Genomic DNA, 23,689 nt, shown 5'->3' with positions numbered 1-23,689 from the left:
GTCTTAGTCTATGGACTTCTATTATATCAGTCTGCTATCTTGCCACAATTGCAATAGTTAAATAAAATGGAAATAGTGTGGTGTCTCTCTCCGGACTTTGGGCCAGGGGCTGCGCTGCTGCCGGGCGGCTCTCTCTGGGGTGTCGGAGGTGCGCATCTGCGCACCGTCCCAGAGAGGCCGCCCACGGACTGTTTGGAGGACTCCTCTTTGTTTTGCCTGCGGCTCCAAGGCGGCTCCGGAGGACCTGATCTGGGACACCTGGGAGGAAGGTGGAGTGAGGGGCGTGTTGGGGCAGCAACACGCTAAAACCAGCTCGCTGGACTCCTCCTTCACCACGCCTCCCTCTCTCTCCGGACTTTGGGCCAGGGGCTGTGCTGCTGCCGGGCGGCTCTCTCTGGGGTGTCGGAGGTGCACATCTGCGCACCGTCCCAGAGAGGCCACCCACGGACTGTTTGGAGGACTCCGCACCCTTGGCTGTGTAAGAGCTGGGAGAGACTGTGCGGATGTCAGCCTTAGAGCAGAGAATGCCTGAAGTGGCTGACCTCTGCTCTTTTAATTGTTGGGGAAGGAGAGGGGGAGGACATGGACGCGGGGGATGCTTTGGCTGGGGAGGAGGGGGATAACATCGACATGAGCGGAGCTCCTATTGAGGTAGTGTGGAGCAAGGGGAGGTATGGCGGTGGGAGAAGGGACTTGCGTTACAGAGGAAGGCGAGATCGATGCGTCATATCTATCTCTCATTCCTGTCCCCCTCCCAACCAAAGGGACCTGAGGGTCACTCCAACCGTACCACAAACCCTGTCGCTGCTCCTGTGCAATGCCAGGTCGATTAACAACAAGTCCCACATAATCTATGACTTACTGGATGACAGCAAGTGCGACCTGGCTTGCATTACTGAGACCTGGCTTGGGCCTGAGGGAGACGCTGTGTGGGCACAGGCCCTTCCTGCTGGGTTCTCGGTGAAGGACCAGAGCCCAGGTTAGGTGGGCGGGGGGGGGAGTGGCCTTGATATATAAGAACACCTTGTCTCTTACCAGGAACCACATCCGGCAGACTTCCTTTATCGAGTGTATTTACCTGACCCTAAAAGCTAGGGATAGTCTAGGGATTCTATTGGTGTATCGGCCACCCCGTGCGCTAACGGACTCCCTTAACAAGCTGACACAGCTGGTCGCGGAGCTGATGCTGGAGACGCCCAGGCTACTTGTCCTGGGCGACTTCAACATCTCCCTCACGGCCAGCTATGTTCCATCCGGTGTGGCTCGGGAATTCATGGATACCATGACGGCCATGGGCCTGTCCCAGTTGATTTCGGGTCCAACGCATTTTGTGGGTAATACACTGGATTTGGTCTTTTGTTCGGATGCAGAAAATCCGTGGGCGGAAATAACTAGTATTTCCCCCCTGTCATGGACGGATCATTTCCTCGTGGAGGCAAAAATCAAGGTCTCTACCCAGATCCCCCCCGGGGGTGGTGGACCTATTAGGATGGTCCACCCTCGAAGGCTGATGGAACCCAAAAGGTTCCAGGAAGCCCTAGAGGGGCATATGGTTGGAAGTGACGGCGACTCTGTTGATGCCCTGACTGGTATCTGGAATACCGGTCTCTCTAGGGCTATACACAGTATCGCTCCCAAGCGCCCTCTCAGGCCTGCTTCCAAACGTAAGCCTTGGTATACGGAAGATCTCCGGGCGAGGAAGCGGGACCTGCGACGGCTAGAGCACCGCTGGCGGAAACACCTACGCTTAGCCGACAAGGCTCTCCTAGACCGCCTGTTGGAGGACTATGGAGAGGCGATACAAGCAGCTAAGAACTCGTTCTATGGTGCTCGTGTCGCGTCCGCGGAGTCGCGTCCAGCAGAGTTGTTCAGGGTGGTCAGGGAGCTAACTCAGCTCCCTCCCACCCTGAACCAGATCCTTGAACCTTCTAAGGCCTGCTGCGACCAATTTAACAACTTCTTCGCGGATAAAACCTCTCGGATAAGCGAAGGTCTTAACGCCGGCATTAGAGCAGAACCTAGGGTAGAGGCATCCAGAGCCTCCGTGGACTCTATTAAACTGGATCAGTTTGAGTTGGTGAGTACCGATGATGTGGACAAGATTCTTGGAAGTGTTCGGAAGACAACCTGCTCTCTCGATCCCTGTCCCTCATGGCTAGCGGCTCAGGGGGGGACCGGCTGTAACCTTGTTGTTACACCGGATTATAAATACTTCACTGAGGGATGGGCAATTTCCAACCAGCTTGAAATTGGCCACCATAAAACCGCTGCTAAAAAAGCCCTCCCTCGACCCCCTGATGCGTAATAATTATCGGCCAGTCTCGCTGCTGCCATTTTTTGGGAAGGTGATCGAGAGGGCGGTTGCAATCCAGCTTCGATCGATCTTGGATGAAACGGATTATCTGGACCCATTTCAAAATGGCTTTCGGGAGGGCTACGGGGTTGAGACGGCCATGGTCGCCTTGGTCGATGATCTCCGTCTGGGCATCGACAGGGGAAGCGTGTCCCTGTTGGTGCTCTTGGACATCTCAGCGGCTTTCGATACCATAGACCATGGTATCCTTCTGGAGCGCCTGGCAGAGGTGGGAATCGGGGGCACTGCGCTCCAGTGGTTCCACTCCTACCTCTCTGGGAGGTTCCAGATGGTGCAGCTGGGAGACGTGTGCTCCGATAAGAGGGCCCTTAAAACTGGGGTCCCTCAAGAAGCCATTCTGTCTCCCATGCTATTTAACATTTACATGAAACCGCTGGGAGAGATCATCCGGAGACATGGGGCGCGGGGTTATCAGTACGCTGATGACACCCAAATAGTCTTCTCTATGTCTCCGACTGATGCAGTGACTGAGGATGGCGTCTCTCCTCTCGTGGCCTGTCTGGAGTTGGTAATGGGCTGGATGAGCGAAAACCGACTCAGTCTGAATCCAGAGAAAACGGAGGTACTTGTGATAGGTTCCCCTGGTCCAGGAATGGCGGTGGTTCCACCTGTCCTGAACGGGATCACGCTTCCTGTGAAGGACTCCGTGCGCAGTCTGGGGGTGCTTCTTGATTCGTCGCTTCACCTTACAGCTCAGGTGAATGCGATGGTCAAGAGCACCTGTTATCAGCTTCGGCTTATTTGCCAGCTGCGCCCATACCTGGCCCAGAGAGACCTTGAAACGGTGGTACATGCTCTGGTAACCTCTCGATTGGATTTCTGCAATGCGCTCTACATGAGGCAACCCTTATACCATACTCGGAAGCTACAGATGGTACAGAATACGGCGGCCAGACTGGTCACTGGTACTTCCCGGGCCAGCCATATTACACCTATACTCAAAGATCTGCATTGGCTGCCCATCTGCTTCCGGGCACAGTACAAGGTGTTGGTGATAACCTATAAAGCCCTATATGGCTTGGGCCCAGGATACCTGAAGGACCGCCTCTCTCCATACATTCCGCCCCGCACCCTCAGAACTTCTGGGCAGCAACTACTGAGGGTCCCAGGGGCTACACTAACCTCCATCGTCGCCCCGGCCCTCTGGAATACGCTGCCCATAGAGCTCCGCTTGGCCACCTCCCTGGCCCAGTTTAAGAAGGAGCTAAAAACCTTCTTGTTTCAATCTGCATTTCCCGAATGAAGCTCCAATTGGTCTTCCCTCCCCGACGACAATTGGTGATTGGCTGATGGTGTTTTAATTTTGTTTTTAATATGAATGTAGTGTATTTTTATGGTGTTTTTGTATTGTTATATGTTGTTCACCGCCCTGATCGATGGAAGGGTGGTATACAAATAAAACTTTTATTATTTATTATTATTTATTTATCTTTTCTATTATATCCTGCATTCTTACATGGTTTTAATCTTCTGTTTTTACTAAACCATTTTAATTGTTTTTAAGTCCATATAAATAGTATTTTAACTTTGCCTAGTTTTTCAAATACTGTAGGCTGCCTTGGATTCTGCATGGAGAAAGATAGGTTATGAATCACATCAAATCAATCAAACCATTTAATTTAACAAAACTGTAGCAATAGGTGGATTCATTGATGCAAAGGTAATTAGCTGATTTATTTCCTGTTAATTGAGAACAGGGGCAAAAGTAATTCAATAAATGGCTCTAGTCATGTGTGTGATGTTACTAAGTAGTGGACATTTTGTCTCAAGCAAGCTTTGCATTTCTATGGAATGTGTCCATAACCCAGGATGCATCATGTGACTCAACAGTAGGCTTACAAATGTGCAGTGCATATCTACAGCAATGCTGAGGGCAGCTTTTTCCTCTTATGTGGTCGAGGATGAACTGAGTCACTGTGAAAAGGTGTATTCATTTAATGACCTACTTGTTGAGCATTAAAAGATTAAAGCAAATGGTTTTAATAGTGATGTATATGTAAGAGTATCAGTATTACTCTGATACTTCATTGTGAGTATTCCTTGTAAAGGCCCGGTATGCATGGGCACTTTGTGGCATGCCAGTGGCGATTTTAGGGTTCTGGAGCGTGCAGCAACCACACACTCCCAAACCCTAATAAGTATGGTCACCAGCATCATGGTGGCCTCCCATCCATACGGGGGCTATCATGATGCCACTGCCACCGTACAGCGACCAGGCGTCGCTGGCAGGAAGTGGTGTCATGGCAGCACCCTGCTTCCAGCATCACAAAAGAGAAGCTGCTCTAGGCAGCTCTTTTTTTGTGGCTTGTCTGTGCTGCTGCATGGGTATGGTGCAGCACAGACAAAGGCCAAAAACAGGTGGCACAGAGCCATCCGTCTGTACTGCCCCAGAGTTAATTTTTAAGAGAGAGAGAAAGGTGCCTATATTGTAAAATATATATTGACATGTATGAAGAAAGAACAAAGGCAGGTTAAAGTAATTTCTGAAAAAGGAAGAGAAAGAGGTGCTGATGTGTGACCTCCTCTACTGACAGGCCAGCTTTGCCTTTTGATGGATCAGGGTTACAGGTGCTGCTGAGCCAGGAGGAGCCATGCTTGAATCAGCCCTTTCCAAGAATGTGGATATAGAATGTTCTGGGCAATGTCTGTGCTGAAGCTGGCATGATCAAAGCCCAAGTCTCAGAGTAAGTAGCACCAATGTACCCTCTGCCTCTTCATGGGATCACAGTGGGCTATAAATGCTGCTAGCCCTTGAAGAACATTTGTCTCTTGATAGCATCACAATACAAGAAGCTTGAGCATATGTGTGAGAAGGCACCAGTAGAAACATGCACCCCCTAGCTAATGAAGGCCCTAGAGCATTTCTTTCAATCACACCATTGATATTTAGCCTTACAGAAGGCAATTTCCTGAGTGCTTGGGGCCTACCAGAGACCTCAACAGTCATGGACCACAATGAAATATGTTATTTATTACTAGTAGCTATGAAAGCCATGCAACACCACCTGTCAGAGTCCCTCACTCTACTCTGACAGGAGTAAGAACAGAAGCTTTAGCTCCCAAGTTATCTGGGAACAGTAATTCCAAAAACAAAGAGAAGACCAAGAAATGGGAGGGTTTAGGTGCCTAGAAAGATGGAAGAATTAGATATATAGAATGGATATGCAGGACAGTGAGGTGATGGGATCAGGGGTGTAGCTCTGATGGTGGTGGTGATAATATTGTTCTCCAAATAAGCGTTCTGCCCCTCCATTAAATTTTCCTTCTGTCCCCTGTGCTCTCATTTCCCTTGCCATCCTGTCTCACATAGCTACACTCTTGGATGGGATTCCATTTAGAGGATGGGTATAGAATGAACGGGATAGGACTGAGTTTTGTGGATTTCAGTAATTTCAAATACAGAGAGATGACAAAAATAACAAGGTGGTTCAGCATTATATCCATTCATTTCAAAACCTCTCTTGCCTTCCTTTCTTCCAGTAAATGTCCTGATTACATTACTGTATTCTAGAAAGTTGTTTCCTCCAAAACATTGGTTCAGAGGATTTTTTTTAAAACAAAAAAATACTGATAACAACATGTTGTTTCTGGAATGTTGGAATGGTCAAGGGACATGAAACAGATATTGGACTCATCTGGAGCACTCTGGAAATAGGCTGACAATACCTCTGGTATCTAAACAACCAACATCACTAAATCTGGAAGCTTGCACCTGCTCATGACTGTTTTGAATGGGACTAAAAAGGATTTGAAATTTGAATGCATTGGCAGCTGTTTAGGAAATGCTGTACAGTAACTCTATACAGGTCTTTCATTTCTTCTTGAGTATATTAATAACCTATATAAATTTTAAGCTAAAATCAAACTGAACTTTCTGTTGCAATATATGGAGTAACATAAACTGCTAGAGACAGTTTCTAACACATCACATAACAGTAACAATCTGAATAAGTAATAAGAAAGAATAATTCTGATAGTAGCATCAACAGAGGTGGAACTGTATAACATTCAATTTAGTCATATTTTTCTCTGAAACTGAAATATATCTCTCATTATACACTTAGAGGTGTGAAATTGTCCCTATTTTGTAATGACAATATTGCAGTGTAAAAAAAAATGATACTGAGTGTTCAGGGAATTTATTCCCAAAAAAGAGGTAAACAACATTTCAGGTTGATTTTTTTATGTATTAGTTTTATCTTTTGCATATGTTGCATTTTCTACATTAGTCTGCAGAAACTTTTCAGATTACTATTAATATGTTGAGTCCTTAACTGACTGATTATATAGCCATATAGTTTACCTGACCAACTTGCAGATACATTTGATAATTACAGCTGAAATAGTTGACTGATTTGTTTTTGCTCTATGGGGGGCAGTTATTGCTTAACAGATTAAACTTGATTGAGAAACCCCTTGTTTGTATTATTCCCAGCTCTTTTGAAACTCTTTGACACTTTTGAGTTTACTGCATGGATATTTAAATCAGCTTACCTCAATCTGATTTATCTCTTAATTCAGGCAGCATCCTGATATTATCACAAGGTTTTTGGCATGCGAATACATCCCCGGTCCATCCCTGCTTTCAGAGCCGCTCCTTCTGGCTTGAAAAAAATGGCCTCCTGGAAGCGGGGATGGACCTGGGATGTATTAATTCCTTAATTCCTGATAGGCAGTCAAAAAACTCGATTTGTAATATCTCAGGGCTTTATCTCTCTAAGATGATAAATAGTTTACATTTAGTTCTACTTAATGGTGGAATGGAGGGAGATAAGCCTGGAGAATATACATTTTTGACTGGATGTGGAGCTTCTACTATGTTAGCAATGTTTGGTGCAAAAAAAGTCTGCCTACAATCACTCACAAACCAGCTGCATGCATACAGTTGAACTGGCTGCATAATACAGGTGGTTTCGTGTTGAAGTCACTGTGATGCCACATGATTCTTTCTTCTCCCCCCCCCCCCCCCGAATAATAGGACTGTGGGACTCATCATAATATTCATGAGCATCTATAAGTATCCCAAATGTCCCTGAGCACTTCACACCCTACCCTGATCTCTTCTGAATGGCTGGAAGTCAGAATTTCACATACTGGTTGAAAATTTCTGAGGAGCACTCTGTAACTATCTTCAGCTGAGTATGGATACAGCACTTCTATGATCATGAGCCCTGCCTTATCAGGGTTCATGATCATTGGAGTCCTGCAAAAATATTCAGCTAAACATGATTATAATTCAGATGTGATACTGTTAGGTGCATGGGGATATCTGGGGGTGGATCTTACATGTGTACCCAGATCTCCACCATCAATGTAGCCCTTGATATAAACACCTGACCAGGACTCTACACTCTTCTATACCTGTGGAAGGTGTCTACATGATGAAATACTGGAAAGTTTCATACATTATATCGAAAGCCTCAATGTGTAAAGCAGTCATGCATCCTCTACATGTGGAGCGTGATGAGGATGTGATGGTGGAGAAAAGAGCTCTCCTCCTCTCTATTTCCCCAGTCTATGAGGAACAGCTTATGGAGGTTGGTATGTTTAGCTTAGAGAGCCAGCATGGCATAATGGTTTGAGCATTGGAGTAGGACACTGGGAGACCAGGGTTCGAATCCTGGCTCAGGCATGGAAACCCACTGGCAAGTCAGAATCTCTCAGCCTCAGAGATGGCAATGGCAAACCCCCTCTGAACAAATCTTGCCAAGAAAACCCCATGATAGGTTCACCTTATGTCAGAAATGACTTGAATGCACTCAATACACACACACACACACACACGTTAAGCTTAGAGAAGAGAAGAATGAGACATGACATGATGCTCATTTTTAAATATATGAAGGGATGCTTTGTGGAAGATGGAGTAAACTTGTTTTCTGCTGTTGCAAAGGCCAAAACATGCACCAATGGATTTAAATTATAAGAAAAGAGATTCCATTAGGAAGAATGTGTGATGGTAGAAGCTAATCAATATACAAACAGACTGCCTTGGAGGGCAGTGAACACTTTGGAGATTTTAAACAGAGGTTGGATGAGAACTTTCACTGTATATTCCTCCACAGCAGATGGTTGGACTAGGTGGCCCTTGTGGTCCCTCCCAACTTTATGGAGATTATCACACATGACTTATCCCATTTTATCCCAGACAGGATAGACGCACATTTTACTGTCAATGACAGGTCTTACCGCATTCTCTTAAGGTCAGGCATATGCAGTCCATACGAAACCTGGGTTGATCCTGCGGCTTTTCAAGGACAGGAAAATTATTCAAGCAAATTCACTATTATAGTAATGCACCCAACAGGAGGCATGTTTTATTTACTGTTACTTAAACTGGTTAAGACACTGACTCTGTTGATTGCAAGATTGGTAGGTTGTCAGTTAAAGGCCCATGAGTCTCATGATGGGGTGAGTTCCCATCACTAGTCCCAGCTTCTGCCAACCTAGCAGTTCAAAAGCATGCAAATATAAATAGATAAATAGGTACCACTCTGGTGGGAAGGTAAACAGTGTTCTGTGCAAACATGCTGGCCACATGATCACAGAGTAGTCTCTGACAACGCCGGCTTAGTAATGGAGATGAGCACTGCCCCTGTGGTCGGACACAACTTGACAACCTTGTCAATAGGAAATACCTTTACCTTTACCTTTTAAACTACAGTCTATCTCAGTGGTTCCCAAACTTTCATCATCCAGATGCTTTTCACTTCAGCTCCCAGAATTCCTGATTGTTGGCCAAGCTGGCTGGGGCTTCTGGGAACTGAAATCCAAGACAGCTGTAGAACCTAAATTTGAGAACCACTGGTAGCAGCCATATAGTCTGAATGAGTGTTTAACTTTAGTTGCTGCCTCTCTTCTAATGAAAATACATTTCATTTTCTCCCCCACCTCCCAAAATGTGAGGAGATGGTTATGTAAGCAAGTATTTCTGAAATGCCAGCAGATACTAACTAGCTTGACTGAGAAATATTTTATGCAGGGTGGTAAATGAACAATTGCATTAATATGTTTTGTGTGACAAATTTTTTTCGAGCTGGCTTTTTTAATCCCAAGTGCAGAGAAATGAAGGCTTCATCACTTTGAACATTATGTGGTATTTGTTATAGCATATTCCTGGGGAGCAAAAGAGGCAAAAATGATATATTTACATTCTGCAACAGTTTATATAATAGATTGCAATTATATAATTATATAATTATATAATTATATAATGCCATCTTGAGGGGGAGAGAAGCAGGCCAGCAACAACAGGCCTCTGCCTGCTAAGAAGACGAGCCCTCCTCCCAACCGCCATCTTGAGCGGGAGAGAAGCAGGCCAGCAACAACAGGCCTCGGCCTGCTAAGAAGACGAGCCCTCCTCCCGACCGCCATCTTGCTTGTCTTCATTGCACGTTGTTGATTTTTATTGGGTTTTGTGAATTGTTTTTATGATGTGTTAATTTTTGTGAACTGCTTTGATCACCTCGGAAAAGTGGTATAAAAATAAAACATATTATTTATTATTATTATTACATTGTCACATGCCACCTAATGGAATTTTCATTACAGGAGAATCCTTAAGGAGACTGATGAGAAACATTTACTTTGTACATACATTTATTGTATATATCATGGGAAACCCCATGTCTATAAACAAACACAAAAACAAGATACAGAACTTTTGGATGAGCATCCATAAGGGAAAGGGGAAGAACTCTGCTACAGAAACATGCTGGTAGCAATGTCCTCTGAAGCAGATGGGACTTAATGAAAAAAGAAGATACAGTGGTACCCCGGGATACGAAAGCACCGCATTACAAAATTTCCGGGATACGAAAAAATTCCATAGGAAAAAACTGTTCCGGGTTACGTTTTTTTTTCCGGCTTACGAAAAATTTTTTTGGTGCTTTTCGGCGCTTTTTCGCACGAAATCGCGGCTTCCAGCGCTAGCGCCTATGGCTTTTTCGGGTTGCGAAAGATTTCGGGTTACGAAGGGCGCCGCGGAACGAATTAATTTCGTAACCCGGGGTACCACTGTAGTTGCTATTTTAAAAATGTTAATACTTTATAAATGGCCAATAGATCATCCAGGGATTCTTCTAACATTGCTGAATTCTCTATAGGCCTTTTATGGAATATGCATATAAATGCATCACTTTCCTTCTCATACACACATGTACAGTGCGCCCGCATTATACGCGGCTTTGAGCATACATTGAAAACCATGCGGGAGCATGTGGGCCACACCACTGCAAGCATGGGCCCCATTCGTTTGAATGGGGCTTGAGCATCCCCATTTTTTCTCTTACTTGTGTGTGTGTGTGTGTGTGTGTGTTTGTGTGTGTCCAGAACAGATCTCCCATGTAAGAGAAGGGCAGACTGTACATCCATTCTTATGTATCTATGTGCATACACTCAAATTCTATTTCATTGTTCAGGAATGTATTTTTTGCTCGTGTGCATACATTCAAATCCTATTTCATGTATGCATACAAGCAAAAAATACATTCCTGAACAATCTGCACATACATGTGGATTCATGCTGATCCACATATAATGGCATACTACTAATAATAATAGTATTTATTAATATTCCACTTTTTCTCAAAGGAATCAAAGTGGATTACAGCAACAAAATAACATACAATTTAAGAAATACAATTAAAAGCCCCAAAGCCCCCAATCCTCCCCCAATTATAAAAACATTAATCAACCCCTAAAAAGAAATTAAACAAGAAAATTTAAAACATTCTAACACAGTACAGTAATACACACACACACACACACACACACACACACACCACTTGATGACAATTAAGCTTGATAATACCTCCCACTGGCTGCAATAGGAGGTTTATGAAATAACATAATTTCCATAGTATGAGTGGGAAGGGCTAAGAAGAGAAAGCCACAGATGAGAAGCAGAGTCTCTGTGTACTAGGTTCAGCAGTTCAGCAATTCCCAACCATGCTATGATCTACTCAGTGATTATGCGTGTGTGCTTCATAAAACATATGAAATACAAATTCTGACTACAGTGTGCAGTGTCTATATTTTTTTCTCCAACAGAAATGTCAATCTCTTCAACTTTAGTACATATATCCATTGCATACTAATATATTTTACTAGACAGGCCCAACATGTGTTCTTATTTACTATTGTGTTCTATGAAAATGGATCAATGTGTCATTGCTTAAACTATAAGCACTGCTTATACAATGCCTCTATTAAAACAGCTGCACTGGCTGCCAGTTTGTTTCCAGGCACAATTCAAAGTGCTGGTTATGACCTATAAAGTCCTATATGGCTCCAGGTCCAGACTATTTAAAAGACCATGGCCCTGTACAAATGGGCAGGAAGGGGCAGCAAGATGCCGCCCCTTTCTTCCCCATATTGGTGCCACAGCAAACGCACATCACAGGAGCAATCTGGCCTCTGCAGAGCACAAAAAGAAGTTTTTTTTTTTCTGGCTCCTTTTTGTGCCTGCGAAGTGGTGCCATAGCCGCTGCCAGGCGGCTTGATCATGCCCCTTTGGTGCAGTGCCATTTGGGCAATGTGCCAAAATGACATCATCATGGTGTGCACCGTCTGAATGGCTGTGCACCAAGAAGGGGACATTCAGCCCTTGCCCCACCCATACGATGGTGCTTTTTGCCCATCTGTACTAGGCCATAATCTCCCTCTCTGAGCTGTTATGGGCTCAGATAATCAGGATCGGTCCTTCTCTCAGTCCCACCACCATCACAAGCACATTTGTTGGAGATGTGAGAGAGTGCCTTCTTGGTGGCTCCCTTCCCAGGGAGACCAAAATGGCCCCCTCCTTATTGTCCTTCCATTGGCATGCTAAAACTTTTTATTCAGAGAGGCTTTTAAAATAGAAAGGTTTAAAAGAATGGACTGAGTATTGTACTATTATAATTGTAGTGTTTTTAACACCTTTATCTTTTTTGTATTGCATGTTGTTATTTTAGTGAGTGCTGTGTTCCATTACTGTAATAGTGTAATTCTATTTTAATGTATGTTTTTAATTGTATTGTTCTTTTAAATTGTAAGCTGCTTTAAGGCCCAATATTGTGGGAAGGAAGCAGGATATAAATTAATATACAATGGGGCCTTGGTCCCAGTGTCCCTTATATGAAAAAGCAAAATCAAGGTTTGCTTTTGGGAATTTATATATTTTTAGAATATTTTCAAGCCATGTATAGAATCCTTGATATGGTGGATCAACTGTAACAACAACAACAACAACAACATATTATTCAAATTTGTGCCATGTTTTCTCTACAAAAGTTCACATCTGCCTGGTACACCCCAACTAAAAAATATTTTCCTAACATTATGGAGGAAACTGTGGGACCAGAAGCAATAAACTAAAATAATAATCCCCAATACTTATCTAGAACTCAAAAGTTAGGTTTTGGACTATAAGTTCTAGAATGCTCCTATCAATATATCTGCTCAGATCCTGAGCATTGTTATCCCCTAGGATGGATACTGTGTGTACTTACTATCTTATTGGGACAGATCCAGAGAACACCTGCCATTTTCAGGAACATGATTCTGGACTTTGAATTTCATTAGCCTTAGGGTAATGATTTGTCACCCCATTATTTGGACCCCATTATTTGGACAAGCATGTGGCCATGAATGGATTGAAATGCACTGAATAATAGTTTTCATTTCATGACTTTGTAATTTTTGACTCTGCAATTAATAAATACGCAATTAATAAATACACAATTTCAAGTTGGTGTTGAACTTGCACAGCAGGATACAGAATCATTAAAGAAATCTCCTGGTCTGTACTACACTTGTGTCCTAAACAGATTTTAAAAGATGGAGAATATGACATTTTAGTTACTGATGACTGGGCAATATTCAGGGTGTTAAGTAAGAATTTTTCTGTGTTTTAAACTTTACATTTTCACTGGAGCCTGAGCAGTGTAAACTCTGCTCACCTTCTCTTTTCCTTCCCATTTCAGTGTCTACAAATACATCTGGGAGTGGCAAAAAATGGGGAGGATTGTCTGTGAGAGTCTCCATTAGGCTAATTACTTTTAAAGGTAACACTCAAGCACTGCATAAAGCTTCTTTGTTAGTTTATAAAAAATAAAATAAAAATAAAATAAAAAATAAATTAAAATTTTAATTTTCCCCTCCATTTTAAAACCATAACTGTCATTGTCTACGTAATAAGTCATCCATATACCACATATAGGGAAAGTGTTTAAATTCTCTGCATGATCATACAACAAATGAAAGAATGGCGGGGCATAGGTTTAACATGTGCAGTACACTCCACCAGCAAAATCAATGCTGTACCATTATCATGTTTTTAATTTCTAATTCTTTTTTTTTTTATTTTATTTATTACAAATAAAGTACACATACATAACATGTAACATATAACATATAACACAGGGGTAGGCAAGCTTTTTGAGCCGGGGGCCGGGTTGCTGTCCCTCAGACAACTGGGGGGCCGAAGCCAAAATTTAAATAATTTTTTAAAAATTAAAAATTAATTAAATAAATAAACCGGGACAATGTAGGACAAAATTTTCAAATGGAGGATGTTTTTTTTAAAATGGAGGAAATGCAAAAAAATTGCTGATTTTTAAAAAAATGTTTATATAAATGCATGTTTTGGAGGCTTCTATAGACAATTGCCCCCCTTGCCCACCGCTTGCCCCCTTGCCTGCCGCTTGCCCCCCCTTGCCCGCCTCCTCCTGATAGGCCAAAGGCCCCATGCCCTCACGCGAGAGGCCAAAGTCTCCGGCGGCAATCGGCAGCAGGACCGGGTGGGGGCCGGTCCCAAGGCCTTGCCGGGCCGCATCCGGCCCGCGGGCCGCACGTTGCCTACCCCTGATATAACATAAACCAATAACATTCGTCTCTATCGTCCCCTTCCCTCCCCCCTCCCCCTCTACATATTTAATTTCTAATTCTGAAAGAATATGTTATGCTATCTTCCATGTTCATAATGGGTAGCTGCTTAAGAAATGGCATGTAACAGGATGCTCTTCAGACTCTACAGCCACTCTTCATCATCACATAGAATACAGTTGTAATTACTTATTGATTCAAATAGCACGTTTAAAACACTAGACAGGTTCTAAAATAAGTAGCAAAACAAAACTATTGATTTGGATTTGCTGAAGCTTTTCTTCAGGGTTGTTAGAAAAGCTTATATGTACATGCAAAAGAATATCGTATTGTATGAAATACAGAACGTCCTTCATAGCTTCCTATGTTGATGGTGGAGTGCTTTGGAGCATTTATTTTTCCTTCCCACAGGACTACAAGATATTTTTTATGCATGTTAAAAGAAATTTCTGTTAAGCAATTAACTGTCATGGCGACTGCCTCCTGATTTCATTCGGGTTTCTTGAGTATAGTTTTCTGCAAATACTCCATTTTCTATGCCAGGATTCCCCAAACTCTGATCTCCTGACTTTTTGGTTATGCCCTCATTGACATCCTCCATTAGTTTTTAGAACATAATATTAAATATATTTATTCAGCAGTAAAGTCCTATGATTTCAGTGGGACTTACTCTGGTGTAATTTTAAAAGCAAGCAGTAGGGATTGGTCATTGGTGGATAATCAGCAGCTGAGGGCATGTTGAAAGGTGGCAAGAGGAGACAGTGTGAAGGTTAGTAGTGATTATCATTTTCAGGGGCTGTGCAAACTGGTGGGAAAGGGTGCCCTGGGGGGGGAGTTGGGGCGTGGCATCCTTATGACGCACATGCCAGCTCCACCCCTGGGCAGTGTGACGCTGCGTGCCACACTACACGGTGTGCAGCATCACAGGGCTCCTCTGGTGCTGCATCCGCACAATGCAGTGCTGAAGGAGTGCTGTAAAGCTGCAGTGCCATGGATATCGTGCCCTTTACAAGGCACAAAAAGGAGCCGCTGTTTGCAGCTTCTTTTTGGCCCTGCAATGGCCAGACCAGGGCCACAGGCCACAGCATGCAGTTGCTGTGGCCTTGATTAGCTGTAAAAGGGGCAGTCTGCACAGCCCCTCAGTCATGAAGTGTGAACCCTTGCACCACTGCTGATCCAATTGTCTATGTGGTAAAATCCTATCAATATAGGGTGAAACATAGCTAAGAGATAAGGGAATGAATGAAGTTAGAATTAATTTTCTATTTGTTTCTCATTACCTCAGTTTGGCAATTTTACCCTTTTCCAGGTGTAGCACATTCACTCACTTTTGGTTCCAGGTATTAATGACATTGGTAGTCAGTGTGGTGCAGTGGTTTGAGCATTAGAATATGACTCTGGATACCAGGGTTTGGATCCCAACTAGGCCATGAATTCTACCACCTATCTTTGAGCAAATCACACTCTCTCAGCCTCAGAGATTGGGGATGGCAAACCCCCCCCCCATGAAACTTGCCAAGAAAACCCTGTGATGGGTTCACCATATGTTTTGAAGGCACACAACAACAACAAAATGATAGCAGGTAACAGAGTCCAAAGAGAAAAATTGAAGCTATTGTTAGATTCTGTTGGACTAGGAGAGCACCTAGAGAAGGGTGAACATCTTTGTACCCTCAAAACAAAAATTACATACTTAGTAAAGAGCTTATTGCATGGATATTTAAATCAGTTTACCTCAATCCGGTTTAACCCTTAATTTGGGTGCCATTCTGATATTATCACAAGTTTTGTCTCCAATTTTGTCACCCGAATATATATATGACATATATTTTTGTGTACTACCTTTTAAATTTCAAGTGTTCGCTGTTTCCATGGAAAACACCAATGTTGTAAAAGAGCACTTCATATAGTTGGGACTCTGGGGATCGTTTGAAAAGGCCAAGAGTTTTATGAACATTGGATTTCAGAACATAAACTCCAGGAAAGGGTATTCATTAATGAAATCATCCAAAGGTACATGTAGCATGGAGAGAATAAATCAACTGAGTTACAATTCATTGAGCTGTTGACTGTCAAAGACATTTGACTGTGGCTCAATTTTCCTTCCTTGTTCATAAAAAATAAAATAAGTGAGTGCTCCTGATATCACAGGGTGATGGTTTGTGTATATGGAATATTATTTATTAATAACTTTATTATATGATATAGATATTGGAGTAACTCAGCTAACACACTTACATTTTTATGGGAATACACAAGCTGGTTACCCTTTTAGGCATCACAATTCTCTGTTTACTTGGGAGTGAGTTCCATCATGCTGTAGTGGTTTAAGCATTGCATTATGACTCTGGAGACCAGAGTTTGCATTCTTGCTTAGCCATATAAACTCATTGATTGACCATGAGTACGTCATATCCCCTGAGCCTTAGAAGAAGGCAAAAGCAAACCCCCTCTAAACAAATCTTGCCAAGGAAAAATCCATGATAGGTTCACCATAATTTGGAAATGACTGGAAGATGCACAACAACAACAAAAAAAGTCCCATTGCCTCAATAAGTCATACTTCCAAGCAAACATACAGAGGATTGCACTATTAGATACTGGTGTGTGTGTGTGTATGTGTAAATTGTTGGTTGTTGTTGTTAACTGCTCTCAAGTTGTTTGATTTATGTCAACCCTATGAATGAGAGTCCTCCAAATCCTCCTTTCACCAACCACCCTGCTCAGGTCTTGCATTCTCAGGGCCGCTGCTTCTTTAATTGAGTCTATCCATCTGCAGTGCAATCTTCTTTTTTTTCCTGCTGTCTTTTATCTTGCCAAGCATTATTATCTTGACTGGTGAGTCATACCTTCTCATGATATGTGCAAAGTATGACAATCACAGTTTAGGCATCTTGGCTTCTAGAGAGAAGTCAGGCTTGATGTACTCTAGGACTATTATTATTATTATTATTATTATTATTATTATTATTATTGGTAGTAGTGCTAGTAGCAGTAGTATTGTTATTGTTATTAGTAGTCCATGGTATCCACATAACTCTTCTCCATTATCACCTCTCAAATGAGTTTTCCCCAGTAAATTCTCCCTGGAGTTATTAGAGGGTTAAAATTAGTAGGTGGTGGCAGCTGATCTATATTCCCTCCAGGGGTCCTAGAAGAGGGGATCCATGAGACTTCACATGGTATTCACATGACATTTGTTGCTCCATATGTGGTAATATATGTTTACATTGTCTTAATTGCTTCCCAATAGAGAGAATGAATAGAAATATTTTAATACCTAGATAAATAAACATATTCCTTAGCAAATAGCAGCAGTATTTGGCAATCAACATCATGAACAAACTAAATTTTAAAACAGAAGCATGCAGTTTCTTTTTTTTTAATCCAACATATGACAAAAAATGTGTGGCACAGAAAGCAGAATGTTTCCCCCTTTACACTCAGACATTTGTCATCATTGTTAACTGTCTTCAAGTCAACCTCAACCCATTGTGATCCTGTGGATGAGACATCTCCAAAACTCCCTGTCCTCAACTCTTCTGCTTAGTTCCTGCAAAGTCATACCTGTGACCTCTTTAATAGAATCCATCCATCTAGCATGTGGCTTTCTTCTCTTTCTACCACATTCCAACTTTCCTAGCATCATTGCCTTTTCTAATGAGTCATGCCTCCTCATTATGTGGCTGAAGTACAACAGCTTCGATTTAGTCATCCTGGCTTCCAGGCAGAGCTCAGGCTTGATCTGCTCTAGGACCCATTTGCTTGTCTTTTTAGCTGTCTATGCTCTTCTGCAGCCCCACATCATAAATGAATTGATTTTCATCCTATTTTCTTTCTTAACTGCTTCCCCCTCCCCTGAAAAAGCAACAGGGAGAAATATTGAATGGGAAGTGTCCACAAGAAAAGGATTACACAATATATATTCCATCCCACTTCTGAGGTCAAAGTATTAGGCTCCTGAGGATACTTTTCATTTTAAGAAAAAGTCATTTGAAGCTATGTGCATCCTGGATTTGAAAACCCTATAAAATTCATTCAGTTGCCTTAAGTTGACAGGTGACTTGAAGAACATACACACAGAGACAAACATGAATAGGATTGCAATATAAAGGTATATTACAAAAGCTGTCACTGCTGTTTGTACTCTAGTGTGTGTATGCAGCAAGAACAGGAACGATATAGCCATGCTGAAACTGATTCTGTATCTTCCACCTACACTAACACTTGAGTGAGTATGAGTTAAGGAGCTCTAAGTATTTTTTAACACAAAAGTCAAGTCAAAATCATCAAGTTTTAAATTCAACTGATGAATTATTAGATGAAATGCCTTTTTTTTGGGGGGGGCTTTTTTTTTTTAAAAAAAAAACTTGCAAATAATGGTTGAAATCCTGAATAGCTCAGGATGGTTTAGTTAGTAGGTCTGCACATGGACCTATACTAGGCTGATCCTTATACCCCACAACTTACTGAACAGCTACTGAAGCCTCCTCCCCTCCTCAACATGGCCATCTCCTGCTTCATGGGGGGCAATCAGGATTGCAGGAGCATCTGACTATGTCCACATAGCCAGAAACGAAATGATTTGTGCAGCATTAAGGCTCCTAGAGAACCTTGGCAAATCTCAGCAATGGTGTCATCATTTTGTGATTCTACATGTTCTCCATGAAGCAGGGAATGGCTATGCAGGGGGCTTCAGAGCTAGTCAGTACATTGTAGGGGAGAGCTTTAGGTGCTGTGGAGGGAGGAGTGGAATACCAATGTCATAGTGCCCATAAAGGAGCATATGAAGGTGTAAGTGAACCATACACATATACGTGTGTAACAGAATGTCAGTCAGAAATTACAAAAGGATTATTCAGATTTTCATTGGCTTGACTTTTCTTTCACAGTCCTTATGCTGCTCAAGAACCTTCATATATGAAATTGAGGGGTCATGCAGATGGGGCAAAAGGAGCGGCCAGAGGTCCCAATTGCTGTGGGACCTTGGCAACTTCCGTTTGGATTTCTGTAATGCACTCTACATGGGGCTACCTTTGTACCAAGTTCTGAAGCTTCAGTTGGTTCAAAATGCTGCAGCAAGACTGGTCACGGGAACCTCTTGTTGGACCATGTAACACCAATGTTAAAATCTCTGCACTGGCTGCCGATTCGCTTCCAGGCCCAATACAAAGTGTTGGTTATTACTTTTAAAGTCCTACATGGCTTAGGCCCGAGTTATTTGAGGGAATGCCTCTCCCTACACAATCTGCCCCGCACTCTCAAAACAACAGGGAAATTGTTACTTGAACACCCCAAAGTGAGATTGGTCGCAACTCACCAAAGAGCTTATACAGTAATAGCTCCAACTCTGTGGAACGCACTCTGGAAGAGATTTGTCTCAGTGGTACACTGGAAGCCTTTAAAAAGGCAGTAAAGACCCACCTCTTCCGGCAAGCTTAGCCTCCTGATTCTCTCTAAAACAGTATTCCCCAATCAGATTAAGATGTTTTTAAATTTTACAGTCTTGACTGTTTTAATATGTTGTTTTTAAATATGTTTTATTAGATGTTGTAACTGTTTTTACTGTAATATGACATATGTCATATAATTTTACCGTATGTGAACCGCTTTGATCTCGAGGAAAAGCGGTATAGAAATAAAAAGTTTATTTATTATTATTATTAACTGGACACCATGGTCCCAAGGCTGGCAGCTGCCATGGTGCCAAACAGACTGCTGGCAGGAGTTGTTTTTCTCACTCCTTTTCCAGCCAGGTTCAGGACACCTTAGGCCAACGATGGTGAACCTTTTGCAGACCAAGTGCCCAAACTGCAACCCAAACCCCACTTATTTATTGCAAAGTGCCATGTCCCTCTGGCTTTCTAGTAATGAACTCTGGCAAACTCTGTGCTGGAGCGACAGCATGCGTGCCCACAGAGAAGGCTTTGAGTGCCACCTCTGGCACGTGTACCATAGGTTCACCACCACTGCCTTAGGTGGCCTTGATACGCTTCCAAGCAGTTTGGGGGCATGCGTCATATAAATGCCATGCCCCCAGTATAGTTTGAAGCCAGTGTTTTTTCCTTGTGTGTTTTGGGCCTGTGAATTTATTTAACACCACATCTATTTTGCCTATTATATATATTAGAATGTTTCATTCAGGTTCACCACCTTCACAGGTATGTTGAGTGAGGACCTTTGTGACTGGCTGTCTTCTGTGGGAGGCTAGGTTGACCCCTCTCTCTCTTTTCCATCTTTTACTTAGCAAAGACCCCATTATTTGGACAAGCATATGGCCATGAATTGATTGCTGTAGAAAGATAGTTTAATAGAATGAGCTCTGCTTCCCCCACCACACACACACACTCCTTATTTCTTATGCTTTAATTGCTTTGCATGTGTTTTCTTTTTTAAATACTATTTTTATATGTTAAGTATTTAATTATTTTTCAACTGTATTCTATTTTAATCTGTGTTGTAAACCACATTTTGCATGGGAGAAAGGTGAGATAATAAACCCATCAATATATCTATCAGTCTTTCTATCTTTCTGGATTGGAGAAGGTCTGCAATATATGGCCATTTTCTTCTTCCAGTTCTAGAGTTACTCCTAGTGGTATCTTGATTCAGAATTCTCATTTTTTAAATTTATCTTTTTATCCTGCCTTTCTCCCAAGGACAGATCCAAGGCAACTCACAATATAAAGACACATTAAAACAGCAATTTTAAAAACAATTAAAATAGCCTAATTAAACAGTAAAAAGTTAAAATTGTTAAACATACAAAATTTAAAACATACGAAGGTTAAAAATAATCTAAACTAACTCGCACACCCCCCCCCCAAAAAAAAATCAGACCTGAATGATTTTAAAAAGCTTGCTGGAATAAAAATGATTTTGCTTGCCTGTGAAAAGCCAGCAGGGAGGGGACAGCCTAGCCTCCCATGGAAGGGGGTTCCACAGGCTGGGAGCAGCCACTGAGAAGGTAGTAGACCAGAGTACTTGGAGGACCACCTCTCCCCATATAATCCGCCCCGCACTCTTAGGTCAGGTGGGAAAAAACTCTTGAGAGTTCCCAAGATGAGATACGCAGCGACTGCGCAAAGGGCTTTCTCTGCTGTGGTCCCGCAGTCTTGGAACTCTCTCCCTGATGAGCTCCACTCAGCCCCCTCCCTGGAGTCATTTAAGAAAAACCTCAAAACTCACCTATTTTGCCAAGCCTTCCCCCACATGTCCTGACTGCCATCTCCTCCTGTGTATTGCATGTTGTATTATTAGATTGTTTTATTGACTTTAACTGGTTTTAATTATTAGGAATGAATGATGGATTTTTAACTATGTATTGTATTGTACGGTTTTAATATGGGGGAATTTTGCTGTTTTTTATTTCTATTTGTAATTTGTTTCGTACTGTATTGTATTTTAATAGTATCTTGTAAACCGCCGTGATCGAAGGAACTGCGGTATATAAATAAAATCTCATTCATTCATTCATTCATTCAAAATGTGCTAGCTGTGTTGGTTTATTATAATAAACTTCAAATGGCCATGAGGGCTAGTGTTTTATCAGGGGGCTCTTTAACTTACAGAGAACATTTGAAAATTTAAAGTAGGAGGGAATTAATATCATTAGATTTTCTTAAGGTTAAAAACAGCACATTCTGGTGTTTCAGTATGCAAAGCAACTACCTGATGGCTTCTTTCTTGTCAGTCTAAAATTGAAATGTGAACTACAGCATATGATTATCAGTATGCTGCCTCTTTCAGTTCTTTCTGGGGTCATTTCATTGATTGGATGTCAAGAGAAAAAGACAAAGATTTTCATTAAGACAGCCTTGTGCATGAAGACAGAGATGTAAATGTTGCATTAGATGTCAATTGGGCCTTTTGCAACACAGGCAAAAAAACAAAAAAACAACCCCAACCCCAACCCCAACAAATATTCCTGATTAAAATTAATGATGATAAATTGAGTAAGTGAAGGTTACCTCATTGCAACTAATTTTAAAGAAAGCATAAATTCCTAATCAAACAGTTGTAGGCTCTTGTTTAAATGCCAATTGCGGCTGCTCCATCAGCTGTTACTGTGAATGCCGTGAAAACTTAATAAACCATCATTATGATCCAAATGGATTAAAGCAACTGTTGAAAGCTGATTATGGCAGTAAACCTGAATATTTCCTGTGCAAATGTATCTCTTCTATAAATTATATTTGGCCCAATTGCATTAATAAAACTTAGCCAAAAGGAGATGATAACCCTACAAATCAATATGCTGTTTTTAAACTTTTTAACATAATCAGCTCAACTCACTCCCACCAGCACCTCCTGAAACCCTTGTTGTAGTGCCAGTTGGATGCCAGCTGGTATCATTTGTGACCTGTTGGCAGATAATACTAAATCCATTGCAGTCAAGTTTGCCACAATTGCAGCAAGAAACACAAAGGATCCACTGCAAATTTCTAAAGACATCAATAGTAGATGGAAAGAGGATTAGTTATTTTAGGGGCAAAACAGACAGGCAGGAAGGGGTGGCCTGAATCCATTCCCAGCCCAATTGCCCCAGGACTACAGGGACCACATGCCGTGGTCCCAAGAGCACCTGCTGCCATGGTTCCAAATGGACTGTGGTAAGCAGCAGAAAAGATCTGCTCCTTTTTGGGTGGCTTCAGGGTGGCTTCCTTATAGGTTGGGGGCATGCTTCATGTAATCACCATGCCCCCAAGCTGTGAGGAAGCCAGTTTTTTAAGTCTGTCTGTTTCGGGCCTTAGTTACTATTGTAAATATTTGCCTGTAGTAAGGGATGCCATAACCCGGCGGCCCCCGTGACAATCACGCTTTTGGGGGCCCCTCCCGGTCCCGGTCCGGTTTGGGTCCCCCATGCCTTGTTCCCAGTTCGGGGTCCGCTCCTCCTGCGGCCATAGCAGCTGCCGCTAATGCGGCTGGCTGCGGCGCCAACCCACCTCCTCCTTCTCTTCGTGTTGGGCTCGGCAGCGCCAACCCACCTCCTCCTCCGGCTCCGCCTTCCTCCTCCTCCTCGGTGGTAGAAGCGCCGCCGCCACTGCGTCGGGGCTTGCCCACCCGCGCGCGTGCACACGGGGCTCCAAAACAGGAGCTCGTCCCTTGCTTTGGCCAGCCAGCCATTGGTCAGCTGGCCAAAGAGGACGGGCTCCTTGGCGCAAGCTGCCCAGGCCTCAGCAGGGCTCAGCGGCAGCGCGCGCCTGCCCCGCTTCCCTCTGCGCGAGGGCGCGCCTTCCCTGCTTCCCTCCGCGTGCACACGTGCACCAGCCATCCTAAGGAGGAGGAGGGGGTAGAGGAAGAGGAGGAGGAGGAGGAGGAGGAGGAGGAAGGGTGCCTGAAGGCCAGGGCAGAATTGGGCCACAGGAGGAGGAGGAGGAGGAAGGAGCCAGAGGAAAGGTGCCTGAAGGCCAGGGCAGAATTGGGCCACAGGAGGAGGAGGAGGAGGAA

This window comes from Sceloporus undulatus, chromosome 1 (assembly GCF_019175285.1).
Source record: "Sceloporus undulatus isolate JIND9_A2432 ecotype Alabama chromosome 1, SceUnd_v1.1, whole genome shotgun sequence".
Classification (NCBI taxonomy): Eukaryota; Metazoa; Chordata; class Lepidosauria; order Squamata; family Phrynosomatidae; genus Sceloporus; species Sceloporus undulatus.
This window is presented reverse-complemented; position numbering follows the sequence as displayed.